This window comes from Orcinus orca, chromosome 14 (assembly GCF_937001465.1).
Source record: "Orcinus orca chromosome 14, mOrcOrc1.1, whole genome shotgun sequence".
NCBI classification, from domain to species: Eukaryota; Metazoa; Chordata; class Mammalia; order Artiodactyla; family Delphinidae; genus Orcinus; species Orcinus orca.
The window spans coordinates 18,038,242-18,065,436 of record NC_064572.1 but is presented as its reverse complement, the minus strand read 5'-3'; the positions used below and the strand labels follow the sequence as shown (position 1 = coordinate 18,065,436).

The following is a 27,195-nucleotide window of genomic DNA, read 5'->3' as shown; positions in this document are numbered from 1 at the left end:
AGTGAACAAGAAAACAGACCAATTGAAATTATCCAATCAGAGGAGCAAAAGGAAAAAATGAAAAGGAATAAAGAAAACCTACTGTACATATGTGACACCATTAAAAGAAAAAAAGTTTTGCATCATTGGGGTCCCAGAAGGAAGAGAGAGAAATTAGTAGACAGCTCATTTAAATAAATAATGGCTAATAACTTCCCAAATCTGGGGAGAGATATATATTTCCAAGTTCATGAAGCTAATTGGTCACCACAAAATTTCAATCCAAAACAATCCTTTCCAAGACACACTGTAATAAAACTGTCAAAAATCAAAGGTGAAGAATTTTAAAAGCAGCAAGAGAAAAAAATTCTCTGATAAAGAGAACCCCCATAAGACTAAACCCTAACTTATCAGAAGGAAGGAAATAACAAAGATGAGAGCAAGCAGTAATTAAAATAGAGATCAGAAAAACAACAGAAAAGATTAATGAAACTAAGAGTTGATTTTTGAAAAGAGAAACAAAATTGACAAACTTAGCTAGACTAAGGGGAAAAAAAGACAAATAAAATCAGAAATGAAAGAATAGACATTACAACTCATACCACAGAAATACAAAGGATCATAAGAAACTACTATTCCAGGGAGGAGAGGGGTGGGAGAGGGATTGATTGGGAGTTTGGGATTAGCAGAAGCAAGCTATCATATATACATATATATATATATATGTGTGTGTGTGTGTGTGTATATACACGCACATACATATATATGTATATGTATATATATTATAATGGATAAACAACAAGGTCCTACTGTTCCCTGAATAAAGTACAGGGAACTTTATTCAATATCCTGTGATAAACCATAGTGGAGAAGAATACACACACACACACACACACAAAAGTGTGTGTGTGTGTGTAATTGAATCACTTTGCTGTACAGCAGAAATTAACATAGTAAATCAACTATACTTCAATGAAATAAATTTTTTTAAAAAAAGAAACTATTATGAACAATTTTATGCCAAGAAAATGGACAACCTAGAAGAAATAGAAAAATTACTAGAAACATACAACCTACCAAGACTAAATAATGCAAAAACAGAGAATTGGAACAGACCAATAATGAGTGAGGAGATTGAATCAGTAATCAAAAACCTCCCAACAAAGAAAAGGATCAGATGGTTTCGATAGTGAACTCAACCAAACATTTAAAAAATTAACATCAATCCTTCTAAAACTCTTCCCCAAAATTGAGGAGAAGGAGGGAACACTCCCAATCTCATTCTAGGAGGCCAGCCTTACATTGATACCAAAGCCAGATAAGGACACTGCAAGAAAAGAAAACTATACCAATATTCCTGATGAATAAAGATGCAAACATTCTCAAAAAATATTAACAAACTGAATTCAACAGCACATTGAAAAGATCGTACACCATGATTAAGGGGGATTTATCCCAGGGATGCAAAGATGGTTCAACATCTACAAATCAATCAATATTCCACCACATTAGTAAAAAGAAAAATAAAAGCCATATGATCATCTCAGTAGATGCAGAGAAAACATTTGACAAAATTGAACATCCTCTTGGGACTTCCCTCGTGGTCCAGTGGTAAAGAATCCACCTTACAATGCAGGGGATGCGGGTTCGATCCCTGGTCAGGGAACTAAGATCCGACATGCCGCGGGGCAAGTAAGCCCGTGTGCCACAACTACTGAGCTCACATGCCTCAACTAGAGCCCACGTGCTGCAAGCTACAGAGCCCACACTCTCTGGAACCCACGCACTACAGCTTCAGAGCCCATGCGCCCCAGAGCCTGTGTGCCACAACTAGAGAAGAGAAAACCTGCACACCACAACTAGAGAGAAGCCCGCACACCACAACAGAGAGCCCATGTGCTGCAACGAAGGACCCCACATGCCTCAAAGAAGATCCTGCATGCCACAACTAAGACCTGACACAGCCAAAAATAAATAAAATAATTTTTTTTAATTGAACATCCCCTCAATAAAAACTCTCTACACTAGGTATAGAAGGAACATATTTCAACATAATAAAAGCTTTGGGCAAACCCACAGCTAACATCATACTCAGTGGTAAAATGTTTAAAGCTTTTCCTCTAAGATCAGGAACAAGAAAAGAATATCCATTCTCACCACTCCTGTTCAGCATAGTACTGGAAGTCCTAGCTAGAGCAATCAGGCAAGAAAAAGAAATAAAAAGCATCCAAATCAAAGAGGAAGAAGTAAAATTTTCTTTATTTGCAAATTATATGATCTTATACGTAGAAAATCTTAAAAGCGTCACCAAAAAATGTTAGAACTAATCAATGAATTCAGTAAAGTTGCAGGATACAAAATCAGCATACAGAAATCACTTGCATTTCTACACGCTAACAATAAAGCATCTGAAAGAGAAATAAAAACAATCCCCATTCACAATAATATAAAAAATAATGGAATACTTAGGAATAAATTTAGCAAAGGAGGTGAAAGATCTGTACACTGAAAACCATGAGACTTTGATGAAAGAAATTAAATAAGACACAAAAAATGGAAAGATATTCTGTACTCAAGGATTGGCAGAATTAATATTGTTTAAAATGGCCATACTACCCAAAGCCGTCTATAGAGTTAATGCAATTCCTATCAAAATTCTAATGGCATTTTTCACAGAAATAGAAAAAAAGATCCTAAAATTAGTATGAAACCACAGAAAACCCTGAATAGTCAAAGCAATCATAAGAAAGAAGAACATACTGGAAACATTACGCTTCCTAATTTCAAACCTATAGTAATCCAAACAGTATGGTACTGGCATAAAAACAGACATATAGACCAATGGACCAGAAGAGAGAACCAGAAATAAATCCTAGCATATACAGTCCACTAATATTTCCCAAGGAAGCCATGAATACTCAATGGGTGAAGGATAGTCTCTTCAATAAATAGTGCTGGGAAAATTGGATAACCACATGTAGAAGAAAGAAATTGAACCCCTTACACCACTCACAAAAATTAGCTCGAAATGGATTAAATACTTAAGCATATGACATGAAACAATAAAACTCCTACAAGAAAACATAAGAAAAACCTTCTTGAAATTGGTTTTGGCAGAAATTTTTTGTATGTAACACCAAAAGCACAAGCAACAAAAGCAAAAATTAATAAGTGGAACTACATCAAATTTCTGCACAGCAAAATAAATGCTTCTTTTCAACAAAATGAACACTAACAAAATGAAAAGGAAACCTGTGGAATGGGAGAAAATATTTGCAAATCATATCTAATAAGGGGTTAATATCTAAATAAAGTTCTCATACACCTCAAGAGCAGAAAAAAATCTGATTAAAAATGGGCAGAGGAACTGAATAGACATTTTTCCAAAGAAGACAAGACCTACAAATGGCCAACAGATACATGAAAAGAAGCTCAACATCATTAATCAACAGAGAAATGCAAATCAAAACCACAATGAGCTATCACCACATTCCTGTTAGAATGGCTGTCACTGAAAAGACAGAAGATAAGTGTTGGTGAGGATGTGGAGAAAAGGAAACCCTTGTGCACTGTTGGTGGGAAAGTAAATTATTGCAGCCACTATGGAACACAGTATGGAGGTTTCTCAAGAAATTAAAAATAGAACTATCACCATATGATCCAGTGATTCCACTTCTGGGTATGTATCCAAAGGAAGTGAAAACAGGATCTTGAAGGGATATCTTCACTCCCATATTCATTGGAGCATTATTAACAGTAGCCAAGATATGGAAACAATCCAAGTGTCCCTCAAGGGATGAGTTGATAAAGAAGTTGTAGTATACATATATACAATGGCAAAATATTCACTTACGAGAAAGAAGGAAATGCTACTATTTGAGATAATATGAATGGACCTTGAGAACATTATGCTAAGTGAAATAAGTCAGAGAAAGACAAATGCTGCATGATAACACTTATGTGGAATCTAAAAAAGCCAAACTCATAGAAACAGAGAGTAGAGTGGTGGTTACCAAGGGCTGAGAGGTAGGAGAAATGGGGAGATGTTAGTCAAGAGTACTGTTTTATGCCTGTCTCAACCTATCAGTAACTAGTATCATGATTGTAAGATGCCCTCAGCAATAACCAACAGGAAACTTTGGAAAAAAGGATTATTATTCAAAGGTTCTGGAAATTACACAGTACACCTCGGGCCACAGGGTGAAGTCAGGGGTAGAGAAAGAGAGGCAGCAGGCCTAGGGTTCTGCTTTTATTGGGATCAAGTATGGGGACCTAGGGTTTCAAGGGCCTTCTTTTTATTGGTGAATTTAAAACACAGAATGGGAATTTAAAACATGGTATTATGGAATAATAATATTTTGTTATTATGGAATAGTTCTTTATCTGATTGTGGCAGTGTATGTTACAATTCATAGAAATGTATATTCCCCCCAAAAAGTCAGTTTTATTATGTAATAATTTTTAATGAAAAATAAAGTGCAGGCTTTGCAGACAGACTTCCTAGGTTTGAATCACGTACTAGTTCTTTATCTTGAGATATGTTACTTAATCTCCCTATTTCCTAATTTCCTCATAAAAATAATGGGAATAATAGTGACAGCACCCTCATAGGTTTGAAGTGAACATTAAATGGGGTAAAACATATAAGCATTTAGAACAACCCCTGGTATATAGTAAGTGCTCAATAAATATTAGCAATCATTATTAGTACACATATACATTACGTGGGATTGTTTCATGCTGTGTAATTTTAAAAGAGTATTTTCAACAATTCAGGTGTTCCTTAGTTGATGAGTAGATAAACAAATGTGGTCTAGCAATACAATGAAATAGTATTCAGAAGTAAAAAGGAAGTAAATACTGACCCATGCTACAATATGGGCAAACCTTGAAAACACGCTAAGTGAAAGAAGCCAGACACGAAAGGTCACATGTTGTATGATTCCACTTATATGAAACATCCAAAATAGGCAAATAACTAGAGACTTAAAGTCAATTAGTGATTGCCAGGGGATGGGAGAAAGGGAATTGGGACTGACTGACTGCTAATAGGTATGGGGTTATTTTTTTTGGAATGACAGAAATGTTCTGGAATAGGTAACGGTGATGGTTGCTCAACTCTGTAAATATACTAAAAACCACTGAATTGTATACTTTAAAGTGTGACCTTTATAGTATGTGAATTATGTCTCGATAAAGCTGTTATTTTTTTAAAGCTCTGAAACAAAGGAGGCTGGGGCAGTTGGGGGCAGCCTAGCCTGGCTCTTTATCTAGTCATGTGGCTGGCAAGGTGTTTATAAGAGATAGCTGTCTTTGAAGTGGCTCCCTTGGCAATCAAAGCTTAAGTCAGACACTTGCATCACAAAAAGAAAAACCAACTGTCAGGGTTTATGCTACAGGTGCAAACTGTCCCTCATAAGATAAATAAGGTGCTCTCTTCGGCAGCACATATACTAAAATTGGAATGATACAGAGAAGATTAGCATGGCCCCTGCACGAGGATGACACACACATTCATGAAGCATTCCATATTTTTCATCCACATTTGTCAGACTCAAAATCCCAGTATTTTCTAGTATACCTTGACTAAAAATTAAAAATTGTTAAAATAAATGATTTATGGCATTATATTATGTTAGTAATTTGTTAGTTTATATCAGATATTTATGGTAACTCTAATATCTTTTTTTTACAACTTTATTGGAGTATAATTGCTTTACAATGGTATGTTAGTTTCTGCTTTATAACAAGGTGAATCAGTTATACATATACATATGTTCCCATATCTCTTCCCTCTTGCGTCTCCCTCCCTCCCACCCTCCCTAACCCACCCCTCCAGGCGATCACAAAGCACCAAGCTGATCTCCCTGTGCTATGCGGCTGCTTCCCACTAGCTATCTACCTTACGTTTGATAGTGTATATATGTCCATGCCTCTCTCTCGCTTTGTCACAGCTTACCCTTCCCCCTGATGGCTATTGTAAATCATATAGAAATTAAATTTGAGTTATGAATTACCGCTTTGCAAATTCAGTTGTGGGTATTATAAATCTATAAAGTATAAATTCATGTAAGTAGGGGTTTCCCTGGTGGCCCAGTGGTTGGGAGTCCGCCTGCCGATGCAGGGGACACGGGTTTGTGCCCCAGTCTGGGAGGATCCCATATGCCGCAGAGCGGCTGGGCCCGTGAGCCATGGCCGCTGAGCCTGTGCATCCGGAGCCTGTGCTCTGCAACGGGAGAGGCCACAACAGTGAGAGGCCCGCGTACCGCAAAAAAAAAAAAAAAAAAATTCATGTAAGTAATAAACTAACGCTACCTTAATATGCATATGGAAAGAGTTAAATAATAAATTTCTTAGAACTAAAAAAAAAATGAGATAAATAAGTTCGAGGGAATCTAATGTACAGCATGGTGATTATCGCTAATAACACTGTATTATATACCTGAAAGTTGCTAAGAGAGTAAGTCTTAAATGTTCTCATCACAAAAAAGAAATGGTAATGATGTGATGGAAGTGTTAACTAACACTATGGTGGTAATCATTTTGCAATATATAAGTATATCAAATCAACACACTGAACACCTTAAACTTATACAACACTAATGTCAATCATATCTCAGTAAAGCTGGAAGAGATCTTTTTAATTAAAAAATCACTGTTTTATAAATTAGCTCATTTTATTCTCACAGCAACTTTATGAGAAAGACACCATTACTATCCATGTTTTATAGGTAAGGAAACTAAGGTCAGAGAATTTGAAAAACTTTCCCAAGGTCATACATACTAAAAAGGGAAAGAAATGGGATTCAAACCCAGGAAGTCTGACTCCAGAAACCATACTCTCAACACATTCTACTGTTCTGTTTTCAAATATTCTGGAACTAAGTGCTTTTCAGAACTTTAGACTTTCTAGCCAGACAATGTCAAAACTCCAAAATGGCATTGATAAGCCCTTAAAGGAAAACATACCTGACCAGAGTCCTAGGGATGAGGGAGGTGACTCATCATCCCTAGGTAACTGAGTGGGAAAGACACCGAAACTTCTTGAAACATTATAATACACATCCCCCACTGTGACACCTCACCTCACCCAATACCTCTTGCTGAAACCCCAGAAGTTAAGGGCAGGCACCTGGAAAAGCCTCAAGGGACCTAGGGAAGTCTGGCTTCCAGTGTTGAGGCAGACTCTACTTCCAACACGGGTAGCTGCCCCACTTTAGGACCACCATACCTGCTGCTTCCTGGCCTTAGATCTGAGAGGTAGGAAAAACATATAAAATCTTCATACGCTGAGCACACACTTCATAGGGAGAAGCAAAGTTCAGATCAAAATAGCTGACTTGACTTTCTTATTTTCCAGAGCTGCCTGAAATGTATCTCATGAGGAATTCAGCCATCTCTGAAGGACTTCTTTGGGAAGAGAGTGAGTCAAGACCTCCAGAAGCCAGGTAGGGTGATCCATCATCTCGGTTTGCCAGGGTCTGGGGGACTTCTAAGGACACGGACTTCGATTGCTAAAACCAGGACAGTTGATCACCCTTCACTCTTGTTAGGGTCAGCAAGGACCCCTAGGATTCTTCTTCATTCCAGCACATTCCATTCATGCCAAGCTGTGCTACTCACAGATACAGAAGCATCCAAATGTGTTTTCTGGAGGTGAGCATTTTATTTTGACTTCAGCTATTCCTGCTGTAACCCCAGCACCCATTTCCTTAGAATGGCTCCTTTATTCACTGAGCTGGGCTGCTTAAATAAGATGGGATTATTTTCACTAGTTGGTGCCTCCCAGCCAGAGGGGATGTAAAGCTTCCTGGCTTGTTTAGAATTTAACCCCATCTCTTTGAGCTGCTGACTTTCTGAAATGGTCACCAGATAGTCTGCTATCAACCTGGGATAAAGATGCCAGACATGAATAATGATGCATTTCACCATTTTAAAACTTCTCAGTTACAAAGCAGTAGCTGGAACTGGCCCCGATGAAGAGTTTTGACTAATTGTTTTTCATTAAGTTTTTCAATCCCTTACATAATCAGCTTCTCAGAAACACGTGTCTTGTGGGCAGGACCACCCAATGTTCCCTTGGAAACCTGAAGACGGGGTACCTTAGTGCATGAGCATTTAGAGTGCAGTCAGTCCCATTTAAAATTCCCCATTATAAGTAAAGCTAAGCATGTAGTGACAGGCACAGCCCCTGCTTATAAGAGATGGTGCAGTCTAATTAAGGAACTGCACACACACACACTCCTGCAAGCCCCAGGGATTACATATGTCAGGAGCTGTTAGTACAGAAACTCATTTCTGACAGAGGAGGAGGGGAACCAGGTGTGAGTTCAAGCACCAAAGTCTCTGCCAACTGCAGCAGTTCCCTTCCAAATTGACCTCCTGACTTTGTGTCTTTTACACTTTGGGAAGGCATCTGGATGCCCTGGGGTTGTCCCATGTGGAGGACTGAGTGACTCAGCCTTGGAAAGTGTGTGCAACCCCCCACCTTCTCCTCTACACTGCTCACATCCACCCATGCAGTTCAGCCCCAGGGACATTGCTGCTCTTCTGTCTGGCAAAGGTGCCTGCTGGAGGCCCATGGTGTCTGATTCCTGTGATAATCTCTAGGTCTATCCATGTTGCTGCAAATGGCATTATTTCATTCTTTTTTATGGCTGAGTAATATTCCATTGTATATATGTACCTCATCTTCTTTATCCATTCCTCTGTTGATGGGCATCTAGGTTGCTTCCATGTCTTGGCTATTGTAAATAGTGCTTCAGTGAACATTGGGGTGCATGTATCCTTTCAGATTATGGATTTATCTGGATATATGCCCAGTAGTGGGATTGCTGGATCATATGGTAGCTCTATTTTTAGTTTTTTAAGGAACCTCCATACTATTCTCCATAATGGCTATACCAATTTACATTACCACCAACAGTATAGAAGGTTCCCTTTTCTCCACAGCCTCTCCAGCATTTATTGTTTGTAGACAGTCATTCTTAAATTTTAGCTTTCAGAAGATCACTTGGAAGGATTTTAAAACACAAAGTAGGTCCAGGTGTGGGACCAGAGAATTTGCATTTTTAACAAGTTCACAGGTGGAGCGGGAACCACACTTTAAAAGGCATGGGTCTACAGGAAATAATCCATATAACAATAAGTTCCTTCTGCAGACCCAGCCCACACAGAAATTGTTGTGAAGTGTCATATACCAACACACCCAGATAGTTGTTGGAAAAAGAGGGATGGAAACTCACAACCAACATTCAATCAACTAACTACCGAGTACTTATTACACAGCTACCATGTGTAAAACTAGGTCCTAAATTCTGTAAAGATTAAAAAGAAATGTCAAATTTAAATTGGAAAAATCTTTCTAGAGGCCATTTAGTCAATATATATAAAAAGCCTTAAAGCTTGCCACTTTTTCACCAAGCAATTCTGTCTAGGAATTTATCACAAGAAAATAATTTAAAATGCTGACAAAGATTAAACTAAGGAAATGTTTACTGAAGCTTTTTTAAAGTGAAAAGGTGAAAATCTGATCAACAAACATAAATGTAAATAACAAATACATTATATTCTCTCTCATGCACATTGTCTCTCTCCCTCCCTCCCTCCCTCCCTCCCTCTCTCCCTCCCTCTCTCCCTCCCTCTCTCCCTCCCTCTCTCTCCCTCTCTCTCTCTCATACACACACATACGCACACACATACACATGCACAGGCAGACTTCCTCCCATGTTTCTCTGGACCAATGGTTCTCAAAATGTCTCGTCACATTTTGAGATTTTTTTTTTTTTTTTGCGGTACGTGGGCCTCTCACTGTTGTGGCCTCTCCCATTGCGGAGCACAGGCTCCGGACGCGCAGGCTCAGCGGCCATGGCTCACGGGCCCAGCTGCTCCACGGCATGTGGGATCTTCCCGGACCGGGGCACGAACCCTCGTCCCCTGCATCGGCAGGCGGACTCTCAACCACTGTACCACCAGGGAAGCCCACATTTTGAGATTTTTAAATGTCTTTACTTGTCACAGCTCAGGAGAAGGAGTGCTAATAGCATCTAGTGAATAAAAGCCGGGGATGCTGCTAAATATCCCACAATGCACAGGATGGCTCTCACAACAAAGAATCGTCTGGCCCAAAGGATCAGTAGTGCCGACCATGAGAAACCCTGATCTAGCCTCACTTGCCAGAGGAGTCTAGCAGAGCCACATTGCCTATGATGACTATTTCATAGAATCAGGCCCCCGCTACATAGTGAAGGGCTTTATTCCCCTCAGAGTCTCATGCTGTTATTTCTGTGTCTCAGGGACTGTCTCAAGTGAATTCATGCATGGTTCATGTAGGCTTTCTCCCTCAGCTTCTGCCCGTGTTGTGGCAGCTCAGAGAGAAATCTCTTGGGAGCAGCCACTCACCTCGCACAGCTGCTCATGCCCCCGCCAGGGGATGATGATGAGGCCTAGTGCACCACCGTCTGGTGCCCCCATAGCTGGCTGATGCTGTCCTCAGTGTCAACATGGCCTTAGCTCTGTAGAGTCTAGTTACCTGGAAACCAAAGCACTGCCATTGGTCGGTCTCGCACAACACCCTATGAGAAGAGTTCCTTTGGCTTCTGCCTGCAGCAGCTCTCCAATACAAGCCTGTGGGGCCTGGCCAGCAGATGAAGACCTGGAAGAAGACTGCATTATCCTCTCATATCTCAGGTACCTAAGCCAACCACTTTTCTCCTCCTATGGACAAAATTCTGCAAGCAAATAAACATTTGCAAATCGATATACACACAGGAAGAGTAAATACTGTGAGTTCAGAGAAAGAGACAATTATTCCAGTTGACATTCTCCATGGCAGCCTGGAGAGTCCCCTCGCCACCAGCCACATGGGCCAAGCTAATTCCCGTTCCTTTGCCTTAGCTTATCCTCCAACAGAAGATCTCCCTACCTCCTTTCTGCCTATGTAAATCTTGCTATCTTTTAAGACCTGGTTCTCATCTCTTCCAGGAAGTTTTCAAAATCAGCTTGAATGATTTTCGCTGTAGGTAGTAGAATGTTTAAAACAATTAGTGGTCTTATTATTTCACATAAAAAGAAGCATGAAACTAGAGAGTTCCCGAGTTGAGAAATTCAACAATTCAGTGGCTTCTCTCCAATTCTCTTGATTTTGTCTCATGATCACAATATGGCTGTCACAGCATCTTATCATCATGAAAATATCAAAAGACAGGAAGTAAACAAGAGGTTCCCTGCCTCTCCCTTGCCTGGGGTATAAGAAGCAATTTGATTAGAAGCCTTTTTCTTTCCTGTCAGAGAGGAAATTCTTTCCCACAAGTCCCCAACAGATTTATCTTTATATTTCATTGGCCAAAACTAAGCCAGTCATTGAGATGATGGTGATTGCTTCAGACATACCATGGGTCATTCCTTGGGCCTGGAGGAGGGACCCATCTTACCTTAGTGCATTGCTGCTCAATGAAAAGAAAAGCACAGGTGCTTTGGGAGTACACAGAAGGAGACTGGCCAGGCCCTTTAGAATGCAGAGTAGGACCATACTATCTTGGATGCTACACATAGTAGCAGCAGAATTATTTGAACCTGTTGATGACAAAACATATCAAGAGAGATACATATTTAAGACCAACAAGTTCTCCTTTCTTTCCCATCATTGACCATGCAAGAAGCTCAGTGAAAGTTGCCACAATAGAGAGAATATTGAGAGTTAACATTGAGTTAATATTGAGAATAGTGACAGTTAACAAACTTAGATTTGAGTTCCACTCCTGACACTGATGAATGACCTTGGACAAGTCATTTACTCTCTCTGAGTCTTAATTTTTGTCACTTCTGGCAGTCTGTTATTCTTAAATACAGAAACTGGCACCTTGGGAAAGCTGGAAGCTGAAAACAAAAGTGTCTCTCATGGGCTGTCCCCCACTCAACCCTTCACCCTTCCTCAGCCTCGTCCATAATGGGATATTACCATGAACCACGGTCATGTCTATTCAGAGTTCCAGCAGAAGCTGGACACTCAACATTGAAACACTGAATCCTGGCCCTTAGGTACATTGAACATAGCAGCAAGGGCCAGCCAAGAGTAGAAATATTTAGAATGTCAAAGTCACCAAACTCAAGAAAAGGATCCTATTCAGGGCATTGGGATTTTTTTTTGAAGACTTCGTCTTTTTTAGAGTAGTTTTAGGTTCACAACAAAATCGATAGGAAGGTGAGAGATTTCCCATATCCCTCCTGCCCTCACACATGAAGAACCTCCCTGATCATCAAGATCACTCCCCAGAATAGCGCATTTGTTATTAATGATAAGCCTACATTGACACATCGTTATCACCCAAAGTCTACCGATTACCTTAGAGTATACTTTGCTGTTGTACATTCTGTGGGTTTGGAAAAATATATTATGACATGTAGTCATCATTATAATATCATATAAAGTATTTTTACTGCCCTAAAGATTCTCTGTGCTCCACCTGTGTATCGCTCTTGTCTCTCCCCCACCTCTGGCAGCCACTGATCTTTTTATGGTCTCCATAATTTTGACTTTTCCAGAAAGTCATATAGTTGGAATCATATAGTATGTAGCCTTTTCAAATTGGCTTATTTCACTTAGTAATATGCATTTAAGTTTCCTACATGTCTTTTCATGGCTATAGTTCTTTTTTATGAGAATTGTTAGGATTTACTCTCTTAATAACTTTCATATATAGATCATACAGTGGTGATGACTATAGTTACCACATTGTACATTACATCCCTAGTACTTATTTATTAGTACTGGGGGGATCTTATAACTGGAAGTTTGTACGTTTTGACCACCTTCCTTCAATTCCCACTCCTCCAACCCCTGCCTCTGGTAGCCATAAATCTCATTTCTTTTGCTACGAGTTGTTAAAATTTTAATTAGATGCTACATGTAAGTGAGACCATACAATATTTGTCTTTCTCTGTCTGATTTATTTCACTTAGCATAATGCACTAAAGCTTCTTCCATGTTGTTGCAAATGATGGGATTTCCTCATTTTGTAGCTGAATAATATTTCATTGTATGTATAAAACAATTTCTTAATCCATTTATCCATCAGTGGACACTTAGGTTGCTTCCATGTAACGGCTGTTGTAAATAATGCTGCTATGAAGATGGGGATGTAAATATCTTTTTGAGTTAGTTTTCTTTTCCTTTGGACATATGCCCAGAAGTGGGATTTCTGGATTATATGGTAGTTTTATTTTTAACTTTTGAGGATCCTCCATACTGTTTTTCATAGCAGCTGCACTAGTTTACAACAGTGCACAAGGGTTCCTTTTTCTCCACATGCTCGCAAGCAATTTTTTTCTCTTGCCTTTTTGATGATGGGCATTCTAATAGGCATGAGGTGATATCTCATTGTGGTTTTGACTGGCATTTCCCTAATTACTAGTGATGGTGAGCATCTTTTCATGTATCTGTGAACTATTCACCTATCTTCTTTGGAAAAATGTTGTTTAGGTATTTTTACCCTATTTTAATTGAATTATTTGGTTTTCTGCTGATGTTATTTGAGTTCTTGATATATTTTAGATATTAATCTCTTATAAGATATGTGATTTTTTATGCTTTTGTTGCTTGTACTTTAGAAATCATATCCAATAAAATCATTGACAAGATCCATGTCAAGGAGCTTTTTTCCTATATTTTCTTCTGGGAGTTTCATGGCTTCAGTTTCAGGTCTTATATTTAAGTCTTTAATCCATTTTGAGCTAATTTTTGTGAGTTTCATTTTTTGACATATGAATATCCAATTTTGAGGACCATTTATTTATTAAAGTCTTTTTCCATTGAGAATCCTTGGATTCCTTGTCAAATATTAGTTGATGTATGTTTGGGTTAACTTGTGGGTTCTCAATCCTGTTCCATTGATTTATTTTTTATAAATAAGGTCCTGTTTTTATCCAGGACCATACTCTTTTGATTTCTATACCTAAAGAGCATAGCTTGAAATCAAGAAGAGTGATGCCTCCTGCTTTGTTCTTTTTCAGGATTGCTTTGGCTGCTCTGGGTCTCTATAGTTCTCTATATAATTTAGGATTGTTTCTTCTACTTATGTAGAGTATGCCATTGGAATCTCAATAGGTATTACATCGAATCCATAGGTGGCTTTGGGTAATATGGACATTTTAACAGTATTAATTCTTCCAATTCATGAATCCAGTATACCTTTCCATTTTTGTGTTTGCTTTGATTTCTTTCTTTTTTAATTTTACATCTTTGTTGGAGTATAATTACTTTACAATGGTGTGTTAGTTTCTGCTTTATAACAAAGTGAATCAGTTATACATATACATATGTCCCCATATCTCTTCCCTCTTGTATCTCCCTCCCTCCAACCCTCCCTATCACACCCATCTAGGTGGTCACAAAGCACCTAGTTGATCTCCCTGTGCTATGTGGCTGCTTCCCACTAGCTATCTATTTTACATTTGGTAGTGTATATATGTCCACGCCACTCTCTCACTTTGTCACAGCATACCCTTCCCCCTCCCCATATCCTCAGGTCCATTCTCTAGTAGGTCTGTGTCTTTATTCATGTCTTACCCCTAGGTTCTTCATGACATTTTTTTTTTCTTGGATTCCATATATAAATGTTAGCATACAGTATTTGTCTTTCCCTTTCTAACTTACTTCACTCTGTATGACAGACTCTAGGTCCATCAACCTCACTACAAATAACTCAATTTTTTTCTTTTTTATGGCTGAGTATTATTCCCTTGTATATATGTTCCACATCTTCTTTATCCATTCATCCGATGATGGACACTTAGGTTGTTTCCATCTTCTGGCTATTGTAAATAGAGCTGCAATGAACATTTTGGTACATGACTCTTTTTGAATTATGGTTTTCTAAGGGTATATGCCCAGTAGTGGGATTGCTGGGTCATATGGTAGTTCTTTTTGTAGTTTTTTAAGGAACCTCCATACTGTTCTCCATAGTGGCTGTACCAATTCACATTCCCACCAGCAGTGCAAGAGTGTTCCCTTTTCTCCACACCCTCTCCAGCATTTATTGTTTCTAGATTTTTTGATGATGGCCATTCAGACTGGTGTGAGATGATATCTCATTGTAGTTTTGATTTGCATTTCTCTAATGATTAATGATGTTGAGCATTCTTGCATGTGTTTGTTGGCACTCAGTATATCTTCTTTGGAGAAATGTCTATTTAGGTCTTCTGCCCATTTTTGGATTGGGTTGTTTGTTGCTTTGTTATTGAGCTGCATGAGCTGCTTGTAAATTTTGGAGATTAATCATTTGTCAGTTGCTTCATTTGCAAATATTTTCTCCCATTCTGAGGGTTGTCTTTTGGTCTTGTTTATGGTTTCCTTTGCTGTGCAAAAACTTTTAAGTTTCATTAGGCCCCATTTGTTTATTTTTTTTTACTTCCATTTCTGTAGGAGGTGGGTCAAAAAGGATCTTGCTGTGAGTTATGTCATAGAGTGTTCTGTCTATGTTTTCCTCTAAGAGTTTGATAGTTTCTGGCCTTCCATTTAGGTCTTTAATCCATTTTGAGCTTATTTTTGTGTATGGTGTTAGGGAGTGTTCTAATCTCATACTTTTACATGTACCTGTCCAGTTTTCCCAGCACCAATTATTGAAGAGGCTGTCCTTTCTCCACTGTACATTCCTGCCTCCTTTATCAAAGATAAGGTGACCATATGTGCGTGGGTTTATATCTGGGCTTTCTATTCTGTTCCATTGATCTATATTTCTGTTTTTGTGCCAGTACCATACTGTCTTCATTACTGTAGCTTTGTAGTATAGTCTGAAGTCAGGGAGCCGGATTCCTCCAGCTCCGTTTTTCATTCTCAAGATTGCTTTGGCTATTCGGGGTCTTTTGTGTTTCCATATAAATTGTGAAATTTTTTGTTCTAGTTCTGTGAAAAATGCCAGTGGTAGTTTGATAGGGATTGCATTGAATCTGTAGATTGCTTTGGGTAGTAGAGTCATTTTCACAACGTTGATTCTTCCTATCCAAGAACATGGTATATCTCTCCATCTATTTGTATCATCTTTAATTTCTTTCATCAGTGTCTTATAACTTTCTGCATACAAGTCTTTTGTCTCCTTAGGTAGGTTTATTCCTAGATATTTTATTCTTTTTGTTGCAATGGTAAATGGGAGTGTTTTCTTGATTTCACTTTCAGATTTTTCAACATTAGTGTATAGGAATGCCAGAGATTTCTGTGCATTAATTTTGTATCCTGCTACTTTACCAAATTCATTGATTAGCGCCAGTAGTTTTCTGGTAGCATCTTTAGGATTCTCTATGTATAGTATCATGTCATCTGCAAACAGTGACAGCTTTACTTCTTCTTTTCCGATTTGGATTCCTTTTATTTCCTTTTCTTCTCTGATTGCTGTGGCTAAAACTTCCAAAACTATGTTGAATAAGAGTGGTGAGAGTGGGAAACCTTGTCTTGTTTCTGATCTTAGTGGAAATGCTTTCAGTTTTTCACCATTGAGGATGACGTTGGCTGTGGGTTTGTCATATATGGCCTTTATTATGTTGAGGAAGTTTCCCTCTATGCCTACTTTCTGGAGGGTTTTTATCATAAATGGATGTTGAATTTTGTCAAAAGTTTCTCTGCATCTATTGAGATGACCATATGGTTTTTCTCCTTCAGTTTGTTAATATGGTGTAACACATTGATTGATTTGGGAATATTGCAGAATCCTTGCATTCCTGGAATAAAACCCCACCTGATCATGGTGTATGATCCTCTTAATGTGCTGTTGGATTCTGTTTGCTAGTATTTTGCTGAGGAATTTTGCATCTATGTTCATCAGTGATATTGGCCTGTAGTTTTCTTTCTTTGTGACATCCTTGTCTGGTTTTGGTATCAGGGTGATGGTGGCCTCGTAGAATGAGTTTGGGAGTGTTCCTCCCTCTGCTATATTTTGGAAGAGTTTGAGAAGGATAGGTGTTAGCTCTTCTCTAAATGTTTGATAGAATATGCCTGTGAAGCCATCTGGTCCTGGGCTTTTCTTTGTTGGAAGATTTTTAATCACAGTTTCAATTTCAGTGCTTGTGATTGGTCTGTTTATATTTTCTATTTCTTCCTGATTCAGTCTTGGCAGGTTGTGCATTACTAAGAATTTGTCCGTTTCTTCCAGGTTTTCCATTTTATTGTCATAGAGTTGCTTGTAGTAATCTCTCAAGATCTTTTGTATTTCTGCAGTGTCAGTTGTTACTTCTCCTTTTTCATTTCTAATTCTATTGATTTGAGTCTTCTCCCTTTTTTTCTTGATGAGTCTGGCTAATGGTTTATCAATTTTGTTTATCTTCTCAAAGAACCAGCTTTTAGTTTTATTGATCTTTGCTATCGTTTCCATCATTTCTTTTTCATTTATTTCTGATCTGATCTTTATGATTTCTTTCCTTCTGCTAACTTTGGGGTTTTTTGGTTCTTCTCTCTCTAATTGCTTTAGGTGCAAAGTTAGGTTGTTTACTTGAGATGTTTCCTGTTTCTTAAGGTAGGATTGTATTGCTATAAACTTCCCTCTTAGAACTGCTTTTGCTGCATCCCATAGGTTTTGGGCCGTCGTGTCTCCATTGTCATTTGTTTCTAGGTATTTTTTGATTTTCTCTTTGATTTCTTCAGTGATCACTTCGCTATTAAGTAGTGTATTGTTTAGCCTCCATGTGTTTGTATTTTTTACAGATCTTTTCCTGTAATTGATATCTAGTCTCATAGCATTGTGGTCAGAAAAGATACTTGATACAATTTCAATTTTCTTAAATTTACCAAGGCTTGATTTGTGACCCAAGATTTGATCTATCCTGGAGAATGTTCCATGAGCACTTGAGAAAAATGTGTATTCTGTTGTTTTTGGATGGAGTGTCCTATAAATATCAATTAAGTCCATCTTGTTTAATGTATCATTTAAAGCTTGTGTTTCCTTATCTATTTTCATTTTGGATGATCTATCCATGGGTGAAAGTGGGGTGTTAAATTCCCCTATATGATTGTGTTACTGTCAATTTCTCCTTTTATGGCTGTTAGCATTTGCCTTATGTGTTGAGATGCTCCTATGTTGCGTGCATAAATATTTACAATTGTTATACTTCTTCTTGGATTGATCCCTTGATCATTATGTAGTGTCCTTCTTTGTCTCTTGTAATAGTCTTTATTTTAAAGTCTATTTTGTCTGATATGAGAATTGCTACTCCAGCTTTCTTTTGATTTCCATTTGCATGGAATATCTTTTTCCATCCCCTCACTTTCAGTCTGTATGTGTCCCTAGGTCTGAAGTGGGTCTCTTGTAGACAGCATATATACGGGTCTTGTTTTTGTAACCATTCAGCCAGTCTATGTCTTTTGGTTGGAGCATTTACTCCATTTACATTTAAGGTAATTATCGATATGCATGTTCCTTTTACCGTTTTCTTAATTGTTTTGGGTTTATTATTGTAGGTCTTTTCCTTCTCTTATGTTTCCTGCCTTGATAAGTTCCTTTTGCATTGTTGTAAAGCTGGCTTGGTGGTGCTGAATTCTCTTAGCTTTTGCTTGTCTGTAAAGGTTTTAATTTCTCCATCAAATCTGAATAAGATCCTTGCTGGGTAGAGTAATCTTGGTTGTAGTTTTTTCTCCTTCATCACTTTATATATGTCCTGCCACTCCCTTCTGGCTTGCAGAGTTTCTGCTGAAAGATCAGCTGTTAACCTTATGGGGATTCCCTTATGTGTTATTTGTTGTTTTTCCCTAGCTGCTTTTAATATTTTTTCTTTATATTTAATTTTTGATAGTTTGATTAATATGTGTCTTGGTGTGTTTCTCCTTGGATTTATCCTGTATGGGACTCTCTGTGCTTCCTGGACTTGATTAACTCTTTCCTTTCCCATATTAGGAAAGTTTTCAACTATAATCTCTTCAAATATATTCTCAGTCCCTTTATTTCTCTCTTCTTCTTCTGGGACCCCTATAATTTGAATGTTGGTGCATTTAATATTGTCCCAGAGGTCTCTGAGACTGTCCTCAATTCTTTTCATTCTTTTTTCTTTATTTTGCTCTGCAGTAGTTATTTCCACTATTTTATCTTCCCGGTCACTTATCCGTTCTTCTGCCTCAGTTATTCTGCTATTGATCCCTTCTAGAGAATTTTTAATTTCTTTTATTTTGTTGTTCATCAGTGTTTTATTGCTCTTTAGTTCTTCTAAGTCCTTGTTAAATGTTTCTTGTATTTTCTCCTTTCCATTTCCAAGATTTTGGATCATCTTTTCTATCATTATTCTGAATTCTTTTTCATGTAGACTGCCTATTTCCTCTTCATTTGTTAGGTCTGGTGGGTTTTTGCCTTTCTCCTTCATGTGCTGTGTGTTTCTCTGTCTTCTCATTTTGCTTAACTTACTGTGTTTGAGTTCTCCTTTTCGCAGGCTGTAGGTTCATAGTTCCCGTTGTCTTTGGTGTTTGCCCCCAGTGGCTAAGGTTGGTTCTGTGGGTTGTGTAGGCTTCCTGGTGGAGGGGACTAGTGCCTGTGTTCTGGTGGATGAGGCTGGATCTTGTCTTTCTGGTGGGCAGGTCCACGTCTGGTTGTGTATTTTGGGGTGTCTGTCACCTTATTATGATTTTAGGCAGCCTCTCTGCTAATGGGTGAGGTTGTGTTCGGGTCTTGCTAGTTGTGTGGCATAGGGTGTCCAGCACTGTAGGTTGCTGCTCATTGAGTGGAGCTGGGTTTTGGCGTTGAGATGGAGATCTCTGGGAGATTTTTGCCATTTGATATTTTGTGGATCTGGGAGGTCTCTTGTGGACCAGTGTCCTGAAGTTGGCTCTCCCACCACAGAGGCACAGCCCTGATGCCCGGCTGGAGCACCAAGAGCCTGTCAACCACATGGCTCAGAATAAAAGGGAGAAAAAAAGAAAGAAAGAAAAAGATAAAATAAAATAAATTTATTAAAATAATTATTAAAAAAATTTTTAAGTAATTAAAAAAGAGAAGAGAGCAACCATACCAAAAAACTAATCCACCAATGATAACAAGCACTAAAAACGATACTAAAAAATAAAAATAAACATAACTGGACAGACAGAACCCTAGGACAAATGGTAAAAGCAAAGCTATACAGACAAAATCACACACAGAAGCATACACGTACACACTCACAAAAAGAGAAAAGGGGGAAAAAATAATATATCTTTGCTCCCAAAATCCACCTCCTCAATTTGGGATGATTCGTTGTCTGTTCAGGTATTCCACAGATGCAGGGTACATCAGGTTTATTGTGGGGATTTAATCCGCTGCTCCTGAGGCTGCTGGGAGAAATTTCCCTTTCTCTTCTTTGTTCGCACAGCTCCCGGGGTTCAGCTTTGGATTTGGCCCCACCTCTGCATGCAGGTGGCTGGAGGGCGTCTGTTCTTTGCTCAGACAGGACGGGGTTAAAGGAGCCGCTGATTCGGGGGCTCTGGCTCACTCAGGCTGGGGGGAGGGAGGGGTACGGATGTGGGGTGAGCCTGTGGCGGCAGAGGCCGGCGTGACATTGCACCAGCCTGAGACGCGCCATGCATTCTCCCGCGGAAGCTGTCCCTGGATCCTGGGACCCTGGCAGTGGCGGGCTGCACAGGCTCCCCAGAAGGGAGGTGTAGATAGTGACCTGTGCTCGCACACAGGCTTCTTGGTGGCGGCAGCAGCAGCCTTAGCGTCTCATGCCCGTCTCTGGGGTCCGCGCTGTTAGCCGCGGCTCGCACCCGTCTCTGGAGCTCCTTTAAGCAGAGCTCTTAATCCCCTCTCCTTGTGCACCAGGAAAAAAAGGGGGAAGAAAAAGTCTCTTGTCTCTTCAGTAGGTCCAGACTTTCCCCGGTTCCCTCCCGGCCAGCCGTGGTGCACTAACCCCCTTCAGGCTGTGTTCACGCCGCCAACCCCAGTCCTCTCCCTGCGCTCAGACCGAAGCCCGAGCCTCAGCTCCCAGCCCCTCCCGCCCCGGCGGGGGAGCAGACAAGCCTCTCGGTCTGGTGAGTGCTGGTCGGCACCAATCCTCTGTGCGGGAATCTCTCCGCTTTGCCCCCCGCACCCCTGTTACTGTGCTCTCCTCCGTGGCTCCAAAACGTCCCCCTTCCACCACCCGCAGTCTCTGCCCATGAAGGGGCTTCCTAGTGTGTGGAAACCTTTCCTCCTTCACGGCTCCCTCCCACTGGTGCAGGTCCCATCCCTATTCTTTTGTCTCTGTTTTTTCTTTTTTCTTTTGCTCTACCCAGGTACGTGGGGACTTTCTTGCCTTTTGGGAGGTCTGAGGTCTTCTGCTAGCATTCAGTATGTGTTCTGTAGGAGTTGTTCCACGTGTAGATGTATTTCTGATGTATCTGTGGGGAGGAAGGTGATCTCTGCGTCTTACTCTTCCGCCATCTTGAAGCTCCTCCTCCTCCATTGAATTCTTAAGTTCAGTTATTCTATTTTTCAACTCTTGGATATTTGTTTTTGTTTTATTATGGTTTCTCTTTCTTTGTTGAACTTCTCGTTTTGTTTATTCATTGTTTTTTTAATTTTTACTTGTCCATGTGTTCTTGTAGTTAACTAAACTTCTTTAAGAGGATTATTCTGAATTTCTTGTCCGATAGTTCATAGATCTCCATTTTTTGAGGGTCATTTACTGGAGCCTTATTAGTTTCCTTTGGTAGTATCATATGTATCTAATTTTTTATGATCCTTGATTCCTTACATTGGTATCTATGTATGCTCCTCTTCCAGACTTTACAGGTTCACTTTGACAGAGACAGTTTTTGACCAGTCAGCTCGGATTGGGTTCTGGGTGTGTCTGCTAGCAATTTCCTTGGGCAGATGGGGCCTGCTATTAGGATGTAATTTTGGTTAAGGCAACTATTTGAGCTCTGAGTTTGGTATGAGTGGTGTGCCACTGGCTGAGAACAGCTGGATAAAACTCTACCTTGGTTCCCTGCCCAAGTGAGGCTGTAGGATGGGCTCTGCAGTTGCCTGATTTCTCTGGTAATGCTTACTTAGATGGTCATGACTAGGTACTATACTCACTGGTAGGTGGGGCTATGAATTAGATTCCCTTCCCTGGCAGGGCAAGAGGACAAGACACAGGGCCTGTACAGCTTGTTGTTTGGAGACTGGAATCAGACAAGTGTGTGCACTGAATTTCCTGACAGGTGAGGCCACTGGTTTTTGCTGTGCAGATGGGGAAACTAGATTCAGTGCTCTCTGTACAAGTGCCACTGTAAGCGGGACTGTTGGATGGACTATGCAACCTCCTATGTGCTCTGGTTAAGTTCCCTGATTGGGCAGTCGGAAAGCTGTTTTCAGCAATAAGTGGGGCTGTGAATTAGTTTCCCTGCCTAGGCATAGCAGTAGAAGCAGCTCTAAGGGCTTTTTGTTTGTGGACTTAACTCAAGCTGACCCATGCCCCAAGTTCCCTGGTTGAATAGGGCCACTGGCTTGGCTTTGCAGACTATCAGCTCTGCCTGCCCATCTCTTGGCTTGAGCATTGCTGGGTTACCAACTTCCAGGTGTTCTCTGTGGCACTTCTGGTCAGATGGGGCCAGAAGCCAGGCCCCACAGCAGATGAGACCATGACTCATTTCCCTGCCTGGATGGGACAAGGAGGGTCCACTCCAGGAAACTCACAATTTTTCTGAACTGGCTTTCCAGTCAGGAGGCACCAGGAGCTACCCTCTACCTCAGGTGAGGCTATGGATTAATTCTTCTGCCCGGGTGTGGAAGGGGAACCCTCTACACCTGATACTGGCTTTGCTCTGGGGACATCAGCTCTGCCCAGTCACCTTTCAGCTGAAGTGTTGCTAAGTTACACAGGTCTCTCCAGCCCTTCTGGTCTTTTGGGGCCAGGAGTCATGCCCGCAGCATCAGGTGGGGCTGTGACTCAGCTCTCTTGCCTGGATGTGGGAAAACCAGTCTCTAGGGCCAGCAAAATTCCTTGTTTGAGGACCTAAATCAGGCAAACCTGCACCCCACTGAGTTCCCTGGTCAAAGTGTACCCCTGACTTGATTCTTCAGATGAGCAAAGCTGCTGTTTTGGGACTTTACAGGAAGGAACTTGGTCGGCCAAGACTTGAGTGCTGGTTATTGCAAGCCCCTCCCCTCTTCTCCCTCACAGTCAGATTCCCAGTGGTTGAGCCCTGCAGTCCCCATGGGGCAAGACCAGAGAGTAGTGGCTCCCACCAAGCAACCCACAACACTGGGGAGGCTGGGTGAATGTCCCTCCCAGATTCTCTCTTCCCACTGGAGGAATGGTAGACTCAGGGGAGACCTCTGCACATGGTGCTGCGCTGGCCTGGGGGCGGGCGGGGGCAGTGTGGTCAGCATGTAGCCACTTCCTCCCTTTCTGTGCAGTCTGTCTTGGTCTCTGTGGTGCAGGGTGTGCTTCAGCCTCATCCCCATGTTCTAGGATTCTCTCAGTGGTGTGTTGTCAGTGAATAGTTTTCAATTTTTTCTTCTGTGCGAGGGAATGAAATCAGGGGTGACCTATGTTACCATCTTGGTGAAGTCACTTTTCAGCCCTGATTAATATTACATTGTCTGAATGTACCATGGTTTATCTGAGTTTTTAAAGCTATCATGTGACTGATTCAGATTGATCTATATGCCTCCCTCCAAACACCTGTTTTTCTGTCACTCAGACGTAGTCACACAATTATCATCATCGCTGCTCCCATTTGTAGTGACCTCCTATGTGCCAGACATTCTGCTGAGAGCTTTGCACATCCTTACAACAGTCCTTTAAGTTGAATTTTATCATCAGCTCATTTCTACATATGAGGAAACAGGTTTAGTGATGGTGAGCAGGGTGCCCAATGTCACACACCTAAAGTGGACTTGGCTAGAATCCTATCAAATGCTATTTGGTCTCAAAAGGCGTCTGTCTTGTTCGTTTTTCCATTCCCAGAATATGTTGCACAGCGTGGCACACAAGAGCTACTTATGAAATAATTTTGTAATGGATTGATACAAATTGTACTTGTCCTGGTTGAGCTGTTGTTCTAATAGAATTAAAAGTGAGGGTGTGTTCCATATTGTCTGGGAGATAGATGCTTTGTGGCATATCATTTCCATCTATCTGTTTCATAGATGGAAAACTTGAGGCCAATCGAAGTTAATTGCTAGAGGAGATTAGAGCTGTGAAAAGAGCTTAGACTTCCTGGTTTCTAGTACGAACCCCTTCTCGGGCCAGTGAAAGTCCTCACTGCTAAGTCTATTATTTAGCAGATCTGACTCCCAGTACACTCCAGAATGATCTTCACCTGCCAGCTACTACCCCAGTTGCTCTATTGATGTTTCATTTTTGTTCTGTATCCCCTTTCCAGTTTGAGGCTATTCTCACTAATTCTTATCAGTTTGATCATTTGGTCTTTGACACACATCAGACCAAATATCAGATATTCACAGAGCAATTATACAGATGGGCCATGCTGTGAAATGACATAGAGCTGCAGCAGAGCATGCTTTTTGTCCATTTCAAGAACAACAGATTCTGCATTTGGAAAAAAATAATTGTATCTCATATGTCTTGCATCCTTCTACTTCCTGCCTTAGTTCAGTCACCTCCAGGATCTCCTCCACTATAACTGGGTATGAAATGATATTTACTGAACAGCGGCACAAGAGAAATGCTGGTCATTTCCGCTTCTCTGTAGCCTCTCCTTATTTTCCATCAAGTACCCTTGAACTCAGTTCATGTTGGCAAATATTTGCTGGACATTTACTCTTCCACTCATTGTCTTAGGCACCATCCTAGGCACCAATGAGGAAATAGAAAGAAGAATGAAAGCTAGCATCTATCCTCAAATTGTAATACAAGGCAGCATTTGATCAACCATGTGAGAGAGGTACACAGAGTGACAGGAATTCAAAGGAGGAGTGAGATGCTTCTACCCAGGTAATCAAGAAATCTGCATGGTGGAGCTGCCTTTTGAATGGGCCCTCAGAGACAGATAAGATTTCTCCAATCAGTGAGTGTCAGGGAGGGCATTTCAGGCTGAGGGAACATGGTCATGGACTCATAGACATGGAGAATGTGCTCAAGGAATGTCCAGCTGTTTAATTAGGCTGAACAGAAGTGTGTGTCATGAGTCTTGGGAGATAAGACTAGAAACAAAGTGTGGAGCATCTTAAAAACTGTGATAAAGGACTTGAACTGTGATCTGAGGAACTGGGGAGTGTTGAGGTGGGGATAACTTTCCTGTCCATCACTGTATATTTCTAGGTCAGCTGACATCTGGGGAAAAAGTGTTATTGGATGTTCTTTCCCATATACTCCTCCCTGTAGCTCCTCCCAACAAAAGGAAAAGTTAGAAGTCTAATTGCAGAGTCTTTTATCACTCACTGGATCTGTTATTTCTAGTGGGCTAGTGCCAGATTTCGGCTTGCCTCTTGTCATTTCTGGTCCCTGCCCAGCGGGCCCTCTTTTCACTTCCTCTTTCCACTTTCTGTGATGTGTACCCAGGTCTCGGCCCCTAGGAATGAACTCAGACTGTGCTCCATCAACCCAGCCATCCAGTGTCAAGGGGGGAAGGAATACATACCCCACTTTACCTCTTGGTTCAACCGTGTTCCCAAACTCAGTTTTATCAGAGAATCCTCTTTGGGAAGGGGAATTGGAGTTAATATTAGGCATGTACTCAGCTGTTAATAAAAAGAAGCACTTCATTTCCCATTTAGATACTATTCCCTGAGGCCTTCCTCTTCTGTTCTCACTTTCCTTTCTGAGGGAGCCAAACCATCCTCCTGATAATAAAAGCAGGTAAATCTAAGCATCAGCGTCCGTACTTCCCATTCGTCTTTCACTGCAACCCAGAGAGTACGTGTCTATCACTTCCTCATCCCAGAGTTCCTTCAGGCAGCAATGCTGTTAAGTATAACTGGGAAGCAAAATGGATACACAGCTGCATAGTATTCTTAATACCTTCCCTGACTTCTATGAAAGTGGTAAAAAAAAAAAAAAAAACAGGCTGTGAGATGTACCCAGGAACCCTATGATCACACATCCATTTAACTCTGTTTACCGAACTCATATTATTTCCCTCAACGTCATTTTTTTCTATCTGCCGATAAATGGCTCTTAAATCCTAGAATTCCCATCTCTGGCAACACCTCTAATGCCTGTTTACTTCATTTCTGTGTAGGCAATTTTCTCACGGTCACGTTGCTAACGCAGAGGGGCCCCACTTGTCACCCGTGTCCTACCCTTATGGCAGAGCACATCTATTCCATTAACCTTCACGGTGTCCTCGGCTTACCTTAGTTTGTGGTTGCACAGCTCAAACGTTCTGCAGATCCCTCTCCTTACTTTGTTTCTCCACAAGATCTTTTGTAATCTGTACACATTACTCTGAATCCACAGGCTTCACTCATTCTTTTCTTCTTACTAACCCTGGTACATTTCTCCTTCCAACTCAGGATTATCAGTCTGATCAACGCTACCTTCTCAGTAGTGCACCTATCTTCCTAAATACCTTAGCTTCCTCCAAAAAGGTGCCGTTCATGATATTTTCCTATTTATTCTTCTTGTCTTTTTCTATTATATTACATTGCAAAAAAGAATATAATACTAATAGGATAATTATTAAGATCCTGTTATTATAATCCCTCCCTCTAAATTCTTTAAAATATTAACTGTCCCAACCCCGTCTTCCAAATGGTGCTCTGGAGTGACCTCAGGGCACTGCAAGGAGGGCTTCACTTCCCCCAAAGCGATCCAGTAAAAGCCTCATCTCCCTGATAATTATGTCAGAATTGGGCCCTGACTTGCCTCAAATCCACATAGATCTCTATAAAAGTGTCTGGTTCGAGGCATCTATGATGTGTGTCCAGTGTGAGTTTCTGAGGCTCTGTTAATTTCTGTCCTGGATGGCATTCACACAGTATCTTAACTCAGACTGTCAAAGCCTAAGTTACCAGGGTCATTTACTAATAAAAAGTGATTTGGATCACATGGTGGTTACAAAAAGCACAGCAAGGCCCAAACATACACCCAGTTGTCCTGTGAGGACAGCGTACCCTGGAGTGGATGAGGGGCACATGGCCCTCCCACACGTGACACCTATCCTGAATCTCTTACTCTATAAGGTCATGACTCAAGTTGCAGGCTCAGTTGCTTGAGACCCCCCTACCTATATCAGCAGTAACCAAAGTATGTAAAGAGCAATTTAGTAGGTCATAATGATGACGGCTGCCTTTCGTTAACCACTAACCATGTGGCAGAAACTGTGATAAGTGCTTCACA

General features: G+C 40.6%; 1 non-coding gene across 1 annotated transcript; it reads left to right on the top strand.

The window, feature by feature from the left end:
- Positions 1 to 5,408: 5,408 nt before the first annotated feature.
- LOC117196655 (U6 spliceosomal RNA) lies at positions 5,409 to 5,515 on the top strand. Its single transcript, XR_004476943.1, has one exon. It is a non-coding gene; the product is annotated as a U6 spliceosomal RNA (small nuclear RNA).
- The last annotated feature ends 21,680 nt before the right edge of the window (positions 5,516 to 27,195 follow it).